Below are 14,749 nucleotides of genomic sequence, written 5' to 3'. Positions count from 1 at the left end.
AATTTCATAATCTTTTGAATAATTACTTGACTGGTAGGCAGGTTTTCCAAGGGCAACATTAACGAGAGCTGAAGTTAAGTAATCATAAAACCTTTACACTTTTAACATTTTTTTCAGACTATATTTTCTTAACATATTTTCCTTAACCTGTAACAAAATCGATTTTTAGCATGGTTAGAATTTCTTACATAAAATGTGTAAAAAATTTAAAGGATTGCAAAATCGAAATATAAAGTACTCGTATAAATGTACTTTTTAAGTTGATATTTTACCTGCATTTGACCGTGTTGTTTTCAGAACAACCATAATCGTCAAACCTACCTGAAATATCAAAGGCAGAAATTTTTTTTGGTGTTTGCATTCCATAAGTTTTTTATGATTATTTCATATTTATTGTACTTGTATGAGTGGTATTTTATCTATTTGGCTTAGTATCAAATATATTTACATTACATGTATAAGTGACAATAATTGTATTTATACTGTTGGAATGATTCATTTAATAGGAACAATATTTATCCGAATATCATATTAGAATATCATACAAAAAATAATACAAGATCTAGTTATGTATTCAACATACAACAGTAAAGAACTTCACTCACACTTTAATTAAGGAGAATAAAACTATATACGACAATTAAGAATACAATAAACTATTTTATACCAAGGTAGAAAATATCAACTTCATCATGCTTTACAGCTTGACAATATTCCCAAAAGACAAGCGTTAAATCAAAGCTCTTTCTTCTGAAAGTGCAAAAATTATATTATGTAATCCAACTAAAAAGTGCAAAAAATGCTTATATCTAACTATTATGTTAGTATGTTTTCCTTGACCATTTATGTAATAATAAGCCTATTGCCCAGTCAACAGTGATAAATTGCCAAGATATAAAAAATTATAATTTTTCTGTTTCAAATGAAAAATGGCGGTTTTGTTAATCGTGATAACGCGAAAACTATTTTCCATGTCATTCGTAATTGACGAAATCTTTATATAAAAAATATGCTTGTATTTAAATAGAAAACAAAAAACACAAAAATGACATTTTACGAAGAAAAAAAGCAGTTCAATTGAATGTATCATGGCTAATATTTCTTCGAAGTACAAATGACAATAAAATTTTCTATCGTGAACATAATATTTTATGACAGCAATTGAAACGTAACAGACAAAAAAATACAACGAAACTTAAAAAAAGATGCCAAAACATATCATTTTATTACCCCTCACTTTTTTCGTAATGTTAATATCCCATAGGCCTCTGGGAGATATTCTTACTGTAAATGCAAGTGTACCACGTGACTAAGAATTTTTTAACAGTATAAAATCTTGTCACGTGGTCTATTTTCTAAATAAAATGAAATACATTTTTCTCTCGATTCATCCTTTAATGGCGATAGGGTCTAGGGCATCACTAAAGTAACTATGACTCTCATAAAATTTAGTTCTTTGCACCTTAGAGTAAATATCTTTTTGTTGAATAGCCGAAAAGTAAACATCCGTTTTCAACGGAAGTATTGTAATGCGTCAAACTGGAACATGCAGACGATTAAAGCATGCAACAAAGGATTATTTAACAATTTTAACCAGTGAAACAGTTACAGAAATCTGAAGGATATCACCATTATTTTGTAAATACACTTTGTCAAAAAACATGCGAAGAATATTCTGGATACGGAAGGATCAAATTTCACAGATTATTACCTTATAAAAGGGTCAGTGTTTTGTTTTCTAAATAAAACACAGCTTATTGTATGTTTTTGACTGTTAGATATCATCACTTGCTCTAAGAATAACTCAAGTAGGCCTACAGTACACTTAAAACTTGCAAGGTAAGGACAGTTTAGTTATTGCTACTCTTGGTTTATTTTTGTAACAGTTAGATCTAGTTTACAAATTCAGATTATCACAGTATTTCGCCTCGGGTATCAGTATTTTCCTCGGGATGATATTTTTACTGTTACCCACAAACCCATGTGTTATTTATATAATGTCGACCAGGTCTCGTATATGTGTACATATATATGTACAAAAACCAAACGCATCTTGGTTTAGATTAAACAAACTTGGATTCTTTTCATTTTTATGAAAATAAAATGTTTGTTTTTCTATCTATGAGTAAAACAAAATTGTTTTAAATGCGTTTGCTGTTCGAATGACATTTAATATATATATATATATATATATAATATATATATATATATATATATTATATATATATATATATATATATATATATATATTATATATATATATATATATATATATATATATATATAAGAACTGTTTCTTTGATTAAAAAAGGAAGAAAATCAAATTGATTAAATTCACACTTAGAAAACAGAATATTTTAAAAAACTTATTAGATGAATAATTTAATGTACGTCAATGTTACTGTGTTTGAAAGAAACATAACAAACATAAAACTAAATGTTTTTTTGTAATATTTTGAAAGAAAACAGTAAAAAAAATATTTTATACTCACATTTTCACTGAATGGTCTTCCGAGTTGCATATGCTGGTAGTCTGTTGGTTTGTATTGATTATATACTGTTCGTGTGGCAACATACTGTAACATTTCAAAAGCCAAAATTTACTTATCAAGCAATAGATTTTGTACACAGGATCTTATCACATTGTGTGGGTACAAAAGACTTCATGAAACATGTGTGGAGATGAAAATTTTCCTTTGAAGATAAGATTTTCAAGCAATTGTTTTAATTGAAAACTTTGTAGCCATAAAGCTTACATAACAATTCCAAAACACGTTATTTATGTGACATCTGCTGAGGACATCATTTGCTTCTTTTTTCAATAGCTGCCCCGGCCAGTCATCATATTGAGTGGGTAGGCATGCCCAATAAATATGCTAAATATACACTGATTTATTCACAGAATTATGATTAATTTGCTAACACATTTTTACGTCTATGTAGCAGAATATACACGTTAACGAGACTTAAATTGTCTTTATTCCTTTATAATCACTGATACACAATCTACTTGCCTAGCATTGTGAGCATGATTTACAAGTTCAATACTAAAAACAAATATTCTTTCGGTTGTGCCCACATTTAAAACATATTCCAGTGAAGTCTATATTATTTCAGTTGATATTCCGAGTTTATCCCTGAAATACCTACTAATTTTATCGTTTTTGTATGGAGATATTTATTTAAAATGAGCTATTATAACAAAATTTCCATAGCACAGTTCCAACTATTTAATTGACACTACAATTATATATAATGTGTAACCAAATCTAAAATATAGAACACCACTCTGAAAATGTTAAAAGACATAAATTTAGTATTCACAGTTTAAAATGCGGTGCAAGTGACTTGAGGCATAAAACTAATAAAGATACATGTATATTGTAAAGACTACTGTACATAAAGGCTTTGTATTATACCAAAAAGTGGAAACAGGAAAACGTATATACACATATAATAATATATACATGTATATACATGATCACTAACACTCTGACGATGTACAAATACAAGTAGGTTATTGTAGCACTATCAATTGATTCTTCTTCTCAGAACAACACAACAGAATTTTTAGAAATGTGGACAGCAATTTTAAAAATTAAGATGTTATATAATAATCACCTCTATTGAGTATCCGCAAGCGATTTGTCATTATCTAGATTGTACAATTGTGAGTTTAGTCATACAAAGCGACACATGTTTCCAGACATGTTATCTAGTATATGATATACACTACACAAATAATTGCTGACTTGTCGAATAGGTAATTTAAAGGTAGGTGTGTTTAAGAGCATAACTTATTTCATAGTATATCTCTCATATAATCTGATTAAAATTTATAGAATTATCGATCAGATTCTTCAATCTAATTGTGAGAATCGCCTGATTTTTTCTCTCTGAGCGAGTATAATTCAATTTCTACTATTGTTGATCGATAGTGTACTGATAATTTGCAACTATTTAGTTTCTTGAAGGATTTCTCAGCTAGAGGCGGGTGTGTTGAGACCTGTATTGCTCCAAATAATAATGCAATGGTTACGACAACATACTTTTAACAAAAACTCGTCTATCCAAGATTGATTATTAAATTGTCTTTTATTTGACTGGCATTGTGGCAAATCTAACAATGCCAATTAAATTCAAAAGTACTGTAGATGTTGGCTCGCTTTTCAATATCATTAGATCATATAATATAGCGTATCTCCGGTCAAGTGTCGAATTACCACTGGGCGCGGCTCGACTCCAATTTCGTTATAGCTATCTGGATATATTAATATACACTTTCTCCGGTAACACTTAATCATTAAGTATGTTGACCTAATCCAGCTTATATGTGAATTAAAAAAAAATGTTTTAATATTGTATCAGATTCGTATTAACTATGGTAATTGTCGTATCTGTAAGATATGGCTTGAATGTTCGTTTATTCTTCCAAACTCTGTTGCCACCTTGATGGGTCACATGACTTAGAAAACCTTAGTGCTCTGCTTGTATTTCGCTAAGGTAGTTACAAAGAAGGATTAAATAAGTAAAAGAAATAAAGAGTGTTGAATAAAGTAAAATCTATATAAGTAGAGAAGATCAGTTATAATTCCTATTATTATGTCAGTCAACGCGAGCGATCCAGAGTGTATATTTTTTTAAATACTCCTTCGGATATACCATGAACACATTTTGCATATAATGGTAATCTCTCATTGTGGTAAAAAAATTTTAATAGATATATTAGATCGGTGTATGTAGTGGTTGTGTAAATAAATAGGTACAACCATATGAACAAAAATAATTATTTTAAATATATGGCGAAAAGCGACATATTGTGTGCTAATACTTCAAAAAGTGTGAATATAAGGTAAATCGCTTATAAATTCACAATACATTGGGCTCATAGAAATAAAATAATTACTCGATTATTTATACACTGATATATTCTATTAGAACAAACTTAGCACACTCACGTTATGTAAATGACTAAGTACCGTGCTTTAGATTGTTTGCGTTGCATAGCTGTCTGTATTTCCCCTTATTCTCAGGTAATCACTATAACATGTCTTTTAGAAATGGACAGCAATGAATAAAGAGTTTATAATAAAGATACCTTTGTAGCTAGAACTGCCGTATTATAATAATATATATGTTCATCATATTTCTGTGATTTATTACCTTTGAACATTGCTCTGTGATATATTGTCATTTGAAAGCGATTACGAGCATCGAGAGTGTAACACAGACGGATGTTCATAGATGATGTATTTGGATTTCCAGTTAAAATGCAAGGGCGATAGATATTTCATTTTAATCTGATATTCAGACATTCTGCATGAAAACGAATTTTATTGTGTAAGAATTGAATCTTTAAGTTCAAATGAATCACATTAAAATGGAAGCAAAGTGAAATAGCCGGGTTTTCATTGGTATAATGAACAATGTAGGAAATCTATGCAAATTTAATTATTTGCAATCATACAAAGATTAATTGATTTATTGCATATTTGGTACGTCCTTTAAAATTATTCATTTAAATGAAAGTATTATTATTGGTTTAGACACATGCAGGCATGTTCTTTTTAGTGCTTTAACACATAAAAGGTTTTCTATCAGCTTGTTAGAATTTTCTGTACAGAAATATTAGTGAAATTATTGATATGTTAATTTATAAGATTATATCATAATGTCACGTCTGGTAAGGACTTGCAAATATGCAAATATAATTTCATCTTCTAGGATTAAAGGCAAATTATGCTTCAGATACAAATAAATTCTATCTTCTTTAAAACGTGCAAGCATGAGTTTTGATGACGTTTGATTAACAATTTTAGAGTATGTTACTTGAACAAAATAGCGCAACATGTGAAACAGTTTTTCATAAAAGTAGCAAATCATTTTGTCTCCACACGAAATACTAAATCACTATTACAATACAAATTGCCCAGAAGACAATCTTGATTTAGGTTTTTTTGCAAAATGAGTAACTTTATTTTTAAAAAAAGAAACTATTGTAAAAGTACACTAAAGATAAAAAGGTTTTGGAGAATGAAGTAAAATTATTTCTCGGGCATTATTCGTAGAGAAATAACGTCATTTCCATTGGTAAGAAAAAAAACAATAATTAACATTTCCATTTTATTTATTTCAAATCGAAACAATTAAAGTCATAAAACGACTGACTTTCAAATATTATTGGTGGAGGATTTTACAATCTTATTTTCGAACAGACAGGTGGTAACCAACAAATTCCTTTTTGGTCTATGTTTGATATTGAGTTTCCGGCGTACATGCTGCATTTTAGGTACATCAGAACTAAAAGTACACTAATTATTAATTTTATGTACCAATGTCCTTAATGGAATTGAGAATGTCATACATGCTCTTTATGAAAATGCATTCTTGTGAGAGAGATTCAAATTTCAACACAACGTGCACACGTTCTTTGCCTTGCATGAATTGTCATTTTACAAATGGTAAAAAATTCCAACTGCATTGTCAGTGGTATTTAAAAGAATAGTGGTACATTATTAAAACTTACACCTCAGTGAAACTCATGTAAATTTGAAACATAATCACCTTGCCACCTTACTAGTTTTGTATTTTGATATCATTTTTATAATGATACCTAAAGTACAGTTCTGTTGTCATGAACCTTTTGCACAGTGCCGTCATATCAATCTAGGTCTTGTTGATATTTTCCGGTAAAATGTGACTCGCATGGTTTTTGCTTTAAAATAGTAACCATGTTATTTAATAAAGCTTAGTTATCCAAATGAAGGGTATTTGTAATTGATTCTTACAAAATTAATAGAAGTTCATTGATATGTAGACGAGACTGAAAATAAATGCAAATATATATGTTTAAAATCAGCCCTGTATCTTCATATTTCTCCTCCTTTTTTAGATTATGCTTGTTCGCTTATTTTGTTGAAAAAGACAATATTTGTCAATATGCATTATTGCCTAGCTATAGTTTTAAGAGTTTTAAGAGTATAAAGTTTTTATCCATTTGTCGAACAGGCAAGTATTTGTGCTTAATCAAGAAATAGTTTTTACGTTAGCATGCCTGCAGTATATCTTACATGAAATTATGTAAATGTATGTTATAAATATTCTTAACTTTAATAATGTCTTTTTTCATTATTTTTGTTTACAATATGAAGAAGTAGATTAAATTTCGTTTATTTTTTAAAGTTTTAAATGTATTGATGGAACGAGGTTATCATCTGTATGAGAATTGAAAGGTGCAAGTACAGATATGAAACTTTTCATTTTGAAAAAAAAAATTATTAATAAAAAAACATGTCAAAGCGATGCTGGAAGTGTGATGTTATTTTTTCACTTTTTTGCCTGCTGTCAATGCATTACTTGGCACATACAAAAAATGAATGAGAAACATTGATATATTTTACATATATTTCTTAACTGAAAATTGGTAAAACACAGTTTATATGCAGTAGAAAATAGTAATATAGAGATCATTTGAAACCTCTTTCTCCTATGTTTTGTGGCTAATAGTCTGATCATGTAATATCGATATGATTCTTAAAAACTAGCTAGCTTGTGGCAACTTTTTCTACCCCATGTTACCAGTTCTGCTGAAGATTCATGCTGTATGATTATTGTCTGCCCTGTCAGTACATGTGTTGAAAAAATTTCCCTAAATATAATGAATGGTTTTGTATTGATTGAAGAATGGATAAGTCCATATAATAAATTTACTAGGTTAAGGCTTAAAGTTATAAGAATTATGAGAAAATACAAAACAATTGATTCTTTTCCCGAAGCTTTAATGCTGACGTACAATGAGGTTCAAAATAGAGAGAAATAAAGAAACCCTAAAGAACGTACAAAACGACAAAATTGAAAATGTTGCAGGCTCGGTCTGATTGAGCCTGTTTAGGGACGGTAATGGAATGTGCAAGTTACCATCCAAGCCCCTAGCATCGGCTTATGCAGTATTCAACATTTTGGAATTTTGAAACTTCTGCAGATGTGTTCATATGGCGGTTATCATTGAACTTTTAATGTGACACGTAAGTGCCATTCCATTTAAAACGGATTATAGTCCCCAAATAAAAAATGCGTTTACGGTAAACGAGAACACAATCAACGGAATTCAATAAAATGGAATTTTGAAATGTATCAGAGGTTATGAAGTCTGCATATCACAGATAATACGTCAAAAGACAAATTTTAAAGGCAGGCCAAATATTCTAAGGGTATTTCAACAGTATTTAAGTAAGGAATACTGGAACCACCCAATAAGAAAGAGTCGAAAGTAAAGAACTTAAATACCACAAGCACAACAATAATGTGCTGAACGACCTTAACGGATTGGAAGTATAACACATCTGACTGAATGAACGGAGCGACGTTTTACAGCCTCCACACGGCACAAACAACGTTCATGTTGCGATAAAAATGAGAGAAATAAAGAATTCTTAAATAACGTTCAAACGACACAATTGAAAATGTTGCAGGCTCGATTTGATTGAGCCTGTCCATGGACGGTATTGGAATGTGCAAGTAACAATTCACACATGCAATGAAATATTGTAAAATATACATGATAAATAAATAGGAATTATGAAATATTTGTATCACATTTTTGTCTCTGTAGCAGAATATACACGTAAACTATGCGTAAATTTTCTTTATTCCTTTATTCACTAGTACAAAATCTAGCATATGAGCAAGATTTACAAGTTCAAAGGCAAAAGCAAAAAGAATGATTCTTTCAGTTGTGCCTATATTAAATACATATTCAAGTAAAGTCTTTATTTTTTGAGTTGATATTCTTAATTTAAGTGGTTTTCATGCCATACCGGGTTATCCCTGAAATACATACGTTTTTGTATGGAGATATTTTTTTATAAAAGATGTTATATAAAAAATCTTCATGCGACATTTTCCAACATTTATGACTCAACAATTAATATATTATATTGTGTAGAAGACCAATATCTCTTAAAATGAGATCACACCTGGAATATGTGTTAAAATTCACAGATTCAAATGCGATGTAAGTGACTTGAAGCATAAAACCAAAAAAGATACATGTAAATTGTAAAGACTCATGTACATTAAGGCTTTGTACATGTATTATACCAAAAAGTGGAAACAAACAGGAAAACGTATATACACATATAATAATATATACATTTATTATAAATGATCACTAACACTCTACGATGTAAATACAAGTAGGTTATTGTTGCTATCTGATTCTGCTATACTCAGGAAAACACAAACAGAATTTTGAAATGGACGCAAGTGAATTAGATTTATTTAGGGTAAGAATACCTTTGCATACAAGACTTGTAAATTAGTCTTATCTTGTTGTAAATTGTGAGTTTGTCATAAAAGCTAACACAATGTTTCAGATCATGCTTTAGCATGAATTGACATAGAATTCTCTCAATATTGCTATGGTGCAGATGGTATTGAGTGGTGTTCTCTTAAAGAGTAATATTTCCAATAAGTTTCCAATTGATTAAAAATAATTAATGAATGATAATTATTTGTTGTAGTTGTTTTGAATATTCGCCTTTGAAAAAAATTTCTTCATTATTTGTGCGTGTCTAATGCAACAATTATGGGCAAGACCTTCGATTACTCCGACAATAATTTAATTCATTTCATGATATGTTTCATATTCTATTTTCCTATAATCAAGTCGTAGCTGTTAGTTTTCAAATATCATTGATCTTTATTATCCCTGGGCAATTTTTATGCTCGATATTTTTTAAATCTCATTTAATATCAAAGTATGTACAATTATTGAAATTAAAAAAATGTATATTGTTTCTTTTATGTTCGACGTATTATTCGTCGGCTAAGGGTCGACATGTCTCGATATTCTTTAAACTCTTGCACCTTGATGGGTCGAAATTACTTAGAAACCTAAGTGCTACGTGCTTATGTCGCTAAAGATGTACAAAGTACGGTATTAGTAAAATATTTTTTTTTGAAAGTGTTGAAAATGAATTATAAGAGAAGACATGTTCTTATTATTGATAGGCGACAGGATATTTCATTTTAATCTGATATTCAGACATTATGCATGACAAAGAAATTTATTGTGAAGCTTGAAGTAGGTTATTGTTGCTATCTGATTCTGCTACTCAGGAAAACACAACAGAATTTTAGAAAATGGACAGCAAGTGAATAAAGATATTTATAAGATACCTTTGAAACAAGACTGTAAATTGTCATTATCTGATTTTGTACAATTGTGAGTTTGTCATAAAAGCGACACATGTTTCCAGACATGTTCTAGATGAATGACTACCAAATAATTGCATATTGTAAATGGTATTAAGGGGGTGTTTTTAAAGAGCATATTTTCCATAAGTATTTCAAATATTGATAAAAATTAATAGAAATGTATCATTAGTGTATTGTTTTGAAATATCGCCTGAAAAAAAATATTATTTCATATTGTTTTGCAGTGTCTAAATGCAACAATTATTACAGACCTTCCATTACCGACCGATTCATTTAAATCATCTTCATTATAAAGTTTTTTTCTTATTTCCATAATCAAAGTCTGTAGTGTTCGTGTTTTCAAATAAAATTGATCTATATTATCTCGCGCAATTTTATGCCTGATATTTTTTAAATCTCAATAAATATCAAAGTCTGTACACTTATTGAATTAAAAAAAATGTTTGTATTTGTTCGACGTATTGTATGTCGGCTATGGATCGAAATGTCTCGATATTCTTAAACTCTTGCACCTTGATGTGTCAACATGACTTAGAAACCTTAGTGCCTCTTGATAATTTCGCTAAGGATTTACAAAGAACGGTATTAGTAAAAAAAAATTGAAAGTGTTGAAAAAGAATTATAAGAAAAGACATGTTCTTATTATTGAAAGGCGATAGGATATTTCATTTTAATCTGATATTCAGACATTCTGCATGAAAAAGAATTTTATTGTGTAAAAATTAATAGAAATGTATCATTAGTGTATTGTTGTGAAATATCACCTGAAAAAAAATTATTTCATATTGCATAAAGGCTTTGTATTATACCAAAAAGTGGAAACAGGAAAACGTATATACACATATAATATAATATACTCGTATACATGTATATAATGATCACTTACACTCTACGATGTAAATACAAGTAGGTTATTGTTGCTATCTGATTCTGCTTCTCAGGAAAACACAACAGAATTTTAGAAAATGGACAGCAAATGAATAAAGATGTTTTATAAGATACCTTTGAGACAAGACTGCCGATTGTCATTATCTGATTTTGTACAATTGTGTGTTTGTCATAAAAGCGACACATGTTACCAGACATGTTCTAGATTGATTATTATTATTGAAGGGCGATAGGATATTTCATTTTAATCTGATATTCAGACATTCTGCATGAAAACGAATTTTATTGTGTAGCTTGAATCTTTAAGTTCAAATGAATCACATTAAAATGGAAGCAAAGTGAAATAGCCGGGTTTCATTGGTATAATGAACAATGTAGGAAATCTATGCAAATTTAATTATTTGCAATCATACAAAGATTAATTGATTTATGCATATTTGGTACGTCCTTTAAAATTATTCATTTAAATGAAAGTATTATTATTGGTTTAGACACATGCAGGCATGTTCTTTTTAGTGCTTTACACATAAAAGGTTTTCTATCAGCTTGTTAGAATTTTCTGTACAGAATATAGTGAATTATTGATATGTTTATTTATAAGATTATATCATAATGTCACGTCTGGTAAGGACTTGCAAATATGCAAATATAATTTCATCTTCTAGGATTAAAGGCAAATTATGCTTCAGATACAAATAAATTCTATCTTCTTTAAAACGTGCAAGCATGAGTTTTGATGACGTTTGATTAACAATTTATGAGTATGTTACTTGAACAAAATAGCGCAACATGTGAAATAATTTTCATAAAAGTAGCGAATCTTATGCCTTTCATACGAAATATTAAATCAAAATTCGAAATATTAAATCGACATTACAATACTAATTGCTCAGAAAGTAACAGTAGACAATCTTCGTTTAGGTTTTTTGCAATATGAGTACTTTATCTAATAAAACTATTAGAAAAGAACACTCAAGATTAAAAGTCTTTGAGGAATGAAGTAAAATTATTTCTTGGGCATTATTCGTAGCGAAATAATGTCCTTCCTACTGATAAGAAATGAAAACAATGATTAACATCTCCATTTTATTATTTCACATCGAAACAATTAAAGTCATAAAGCGACTGGCTTTCAAATAGTATTAGTGGAGGATTTTACAAGCTTATTTTCTGACAGACAAGTAGTCCCAAACAAATTTCTATTTTGGTCTATGTTTGCTATTGAGTTTACGGCGTGCATGTTTTATCAGAACTAAAAGTACACTGCCTTAATTTTATTTACCAATGTCCTTAATGGAATTGAGAATGTCATACATGCTCTTTATGAAAATGCATTTCTGTGAGAGATTCAAATTTCAACACAACGTGCACACATTATTTGCCTTTCATGAATTGTCATTTTACACAATGTCCGTCAGTAGCCGTAAAATTGTAACACGGCGTCGTTGCCCGTTATTTAATATGCGTAACGCTAGGCTTTGACTGCAATGATGGCCAAAGTAATTTTAATGTAAAATGACACCGCACGTTACAAGTATTACGGTACCGGTTTTTAAACATCACAAAATTTGGCTTTGGGTTGAAATACGTCCTCCTGAATAAATTTGTACAATAAACATTTCATTAAACTTATATTGTGGTATAAAATCTACGTAGGAGATTTCAGCCTTATGAAGTATTTGACATCTTGACTTAATGCATTTCTAATGCACAACTTCAATCACGCTTTTGAATAACCGAGATGCATGATATTTGAAAATATATTTGAAAGTGAAAATATTGAAGACGGACTCAGTAATTCATGCAAAATCGTAGTTGAACCTGATACCTTTTCAGAAAACTCATTTTAAGAAAGCAAACGAATTTATCAATATCATTCTCTTTTAACTGAACTCACAAGTATAAGGATCAGAATCAAGGTTTCCACTTTTCTCCACAGTTGATTTAATCTTGTTCATTTAATGTTCTCTTAAAATAAGACGTATGTATTATTTCTTTAAGCTGACTACTTACTTTTCAACACATGTGCTTTCTAAAGTTGATGAATATAATTGTCCTGGTTTTAAAAAATGGTTGTTGTTATTTGTATTGTAATTATTGCTTAGAATCAAATAAAAACTGTTTTATTGCAATACAGTGAATACAGTGAATGTATTTGTTTGAATGAGTTCCAAAGTGTATCAGTCTGGTTTGATCAATGTTCTTTTCATACAGCAATAAAACAAAATATGTGTCTTAGTGAGCACTGGTCCTTGAATTTCAAAAGAAAGAAGCAATAACGATTTAGTTTAGTCGACAAATGGTTAGGAAAACAGCTGTAGCCTTAGTTAATTATATGTATGTTTCATTATATGCAAATTGTGTTTTATCCGAATTTTAGAGCTGATTAGAATCACCAAATATGTAAATTGTCATATTATGTTGCATACTGACGAAGAATGATTCATATTTTAATTTGCATTAATTGAAATCATTTTAATTCTTGAAGAAGGTCTTTTATTTAGACAAAACTCTATTGCGTATTTTAAGTTTTTCGCATATACGTACATATTCATAACTAGATAACAATACTAGCGATATAAAATCCAACACTTTCTTAAGACCTACTCAAGAAAAGTAAGATTATAATTTAAACAAAAAAATAGCATGGGATAATTTAAACCAATCAGAGATTGTCTCTGAAAGCTTAATAGATTCAGATGAGATAAAGTTATATATAATACTGAAACAAGTAAAATGTTGATGCTGCACATCAAAGAAAGACGCCGCCAAATGATGCGAACAGTCAATCAGCATTGAAAATCGTTCTCTATTACAGTTGAATATCCGAAGCACAAATCAATTTTTCTCCATGTTCTTTGTATGATGTGCTCGTTGTTTAATAATACAGTTGCATATTTTTTGAAAAAGTAGAACCTTTTGAATAAATTCACAAAGTAATGCCAGGTATGAAATTCTTAAATGTTTGTCTGTTGCGACAAAGACTGAAACGTCTGGTCGAATCAAAGTAAATTGGATAACAAATAAAATTGAAATGATTGGTATACTTAAAATAAATTCAAGACAATATGTGCCGAGAATATACCCATTTAAATATTGGTTCGAATTGCATAATGTTCGAATGTTTTCGATAACAAACTGTTCTGCAGTGATCTCCCCTTGCAGGCCGGTTTGTTGTACTTTCTTAACGGTTCAGCGAGATCCGCCTCTCTAATCGTGGGCGTGGTTTAGGCTTTGTAACTTGTAATTTAATGATTCGACAAGTGATATTGATCAAAGTTGTCCTCCCGTCAACGAAGACTAAATGCTAGCATATGGAGCATAATATCAAATTTAATATGACAAGGCGGAGCCGAACTTCAACAGAGGCGAAGCAAATGAAGTAAATGACACTGTCTCAGTCGTCACCTCTCGTAACGTTTAAGTTTTAAAACGATCGACTATAGACTGGCTCATTGGCACGTTATTTATTATGTAGATAAAATTAGATAATGATAAAAATAACATGGCACTATCACTTCAGTTAAACATTTACTCTAACCCCTTAAAGCTCTGTGACATGTTGTACATAGGAAAAGCTACTTTTATTAGAAAATTTGAAAACAGTGTGATTTTGTTAAAACAAGAAAAAATACGCAAAATC

General features: G+C 29.7%; 1 long non-coding RNA gene across 1 annotated transcript; it reads right to left on the bottom strand.

The window, feature by feature from the left end:
- Positions 1–2: 2 nt before the first annotated feature.
- On the bottom strand, positions 3–2,554 carry LOC132751162 (uncharacterized). Its single transcript, XR_009628646.1, has 4 exons — positions 2,493–2,554; positions 668–750; positions 273–321; positions 3–68 (listed from the first exon to the last, which is right to left on the bottom strand). It is a non-coding gene; the product is annotated as an uncharacterized LOC132751162 (long non-coding RNA).
- Positions 2,555–14,749: the final 12,195 nt, after the last annotated feature.

Source organism: Ruditapes philippinarum, unplaced genomic scaffold, assembly GCF_026571515.1.
Source record: "Ruditapes philippinarum isolate M1 unplaced genomic scaffold, ASM2657151v2 ctg1203_1_1_1_1, whole genome shotgun sequence".
Classification (NCBI taxonomy): Eukaryota; Metazoa; Mollusca; class Bivalvia; order Venerida; family Veneridae; genus Ruditapes; species Ruditapes philippinarum.
Note: the sequence above shows the minus strand (reverse complement) of the source record. Positions and strands in the feature narration are given on the sequence as shown.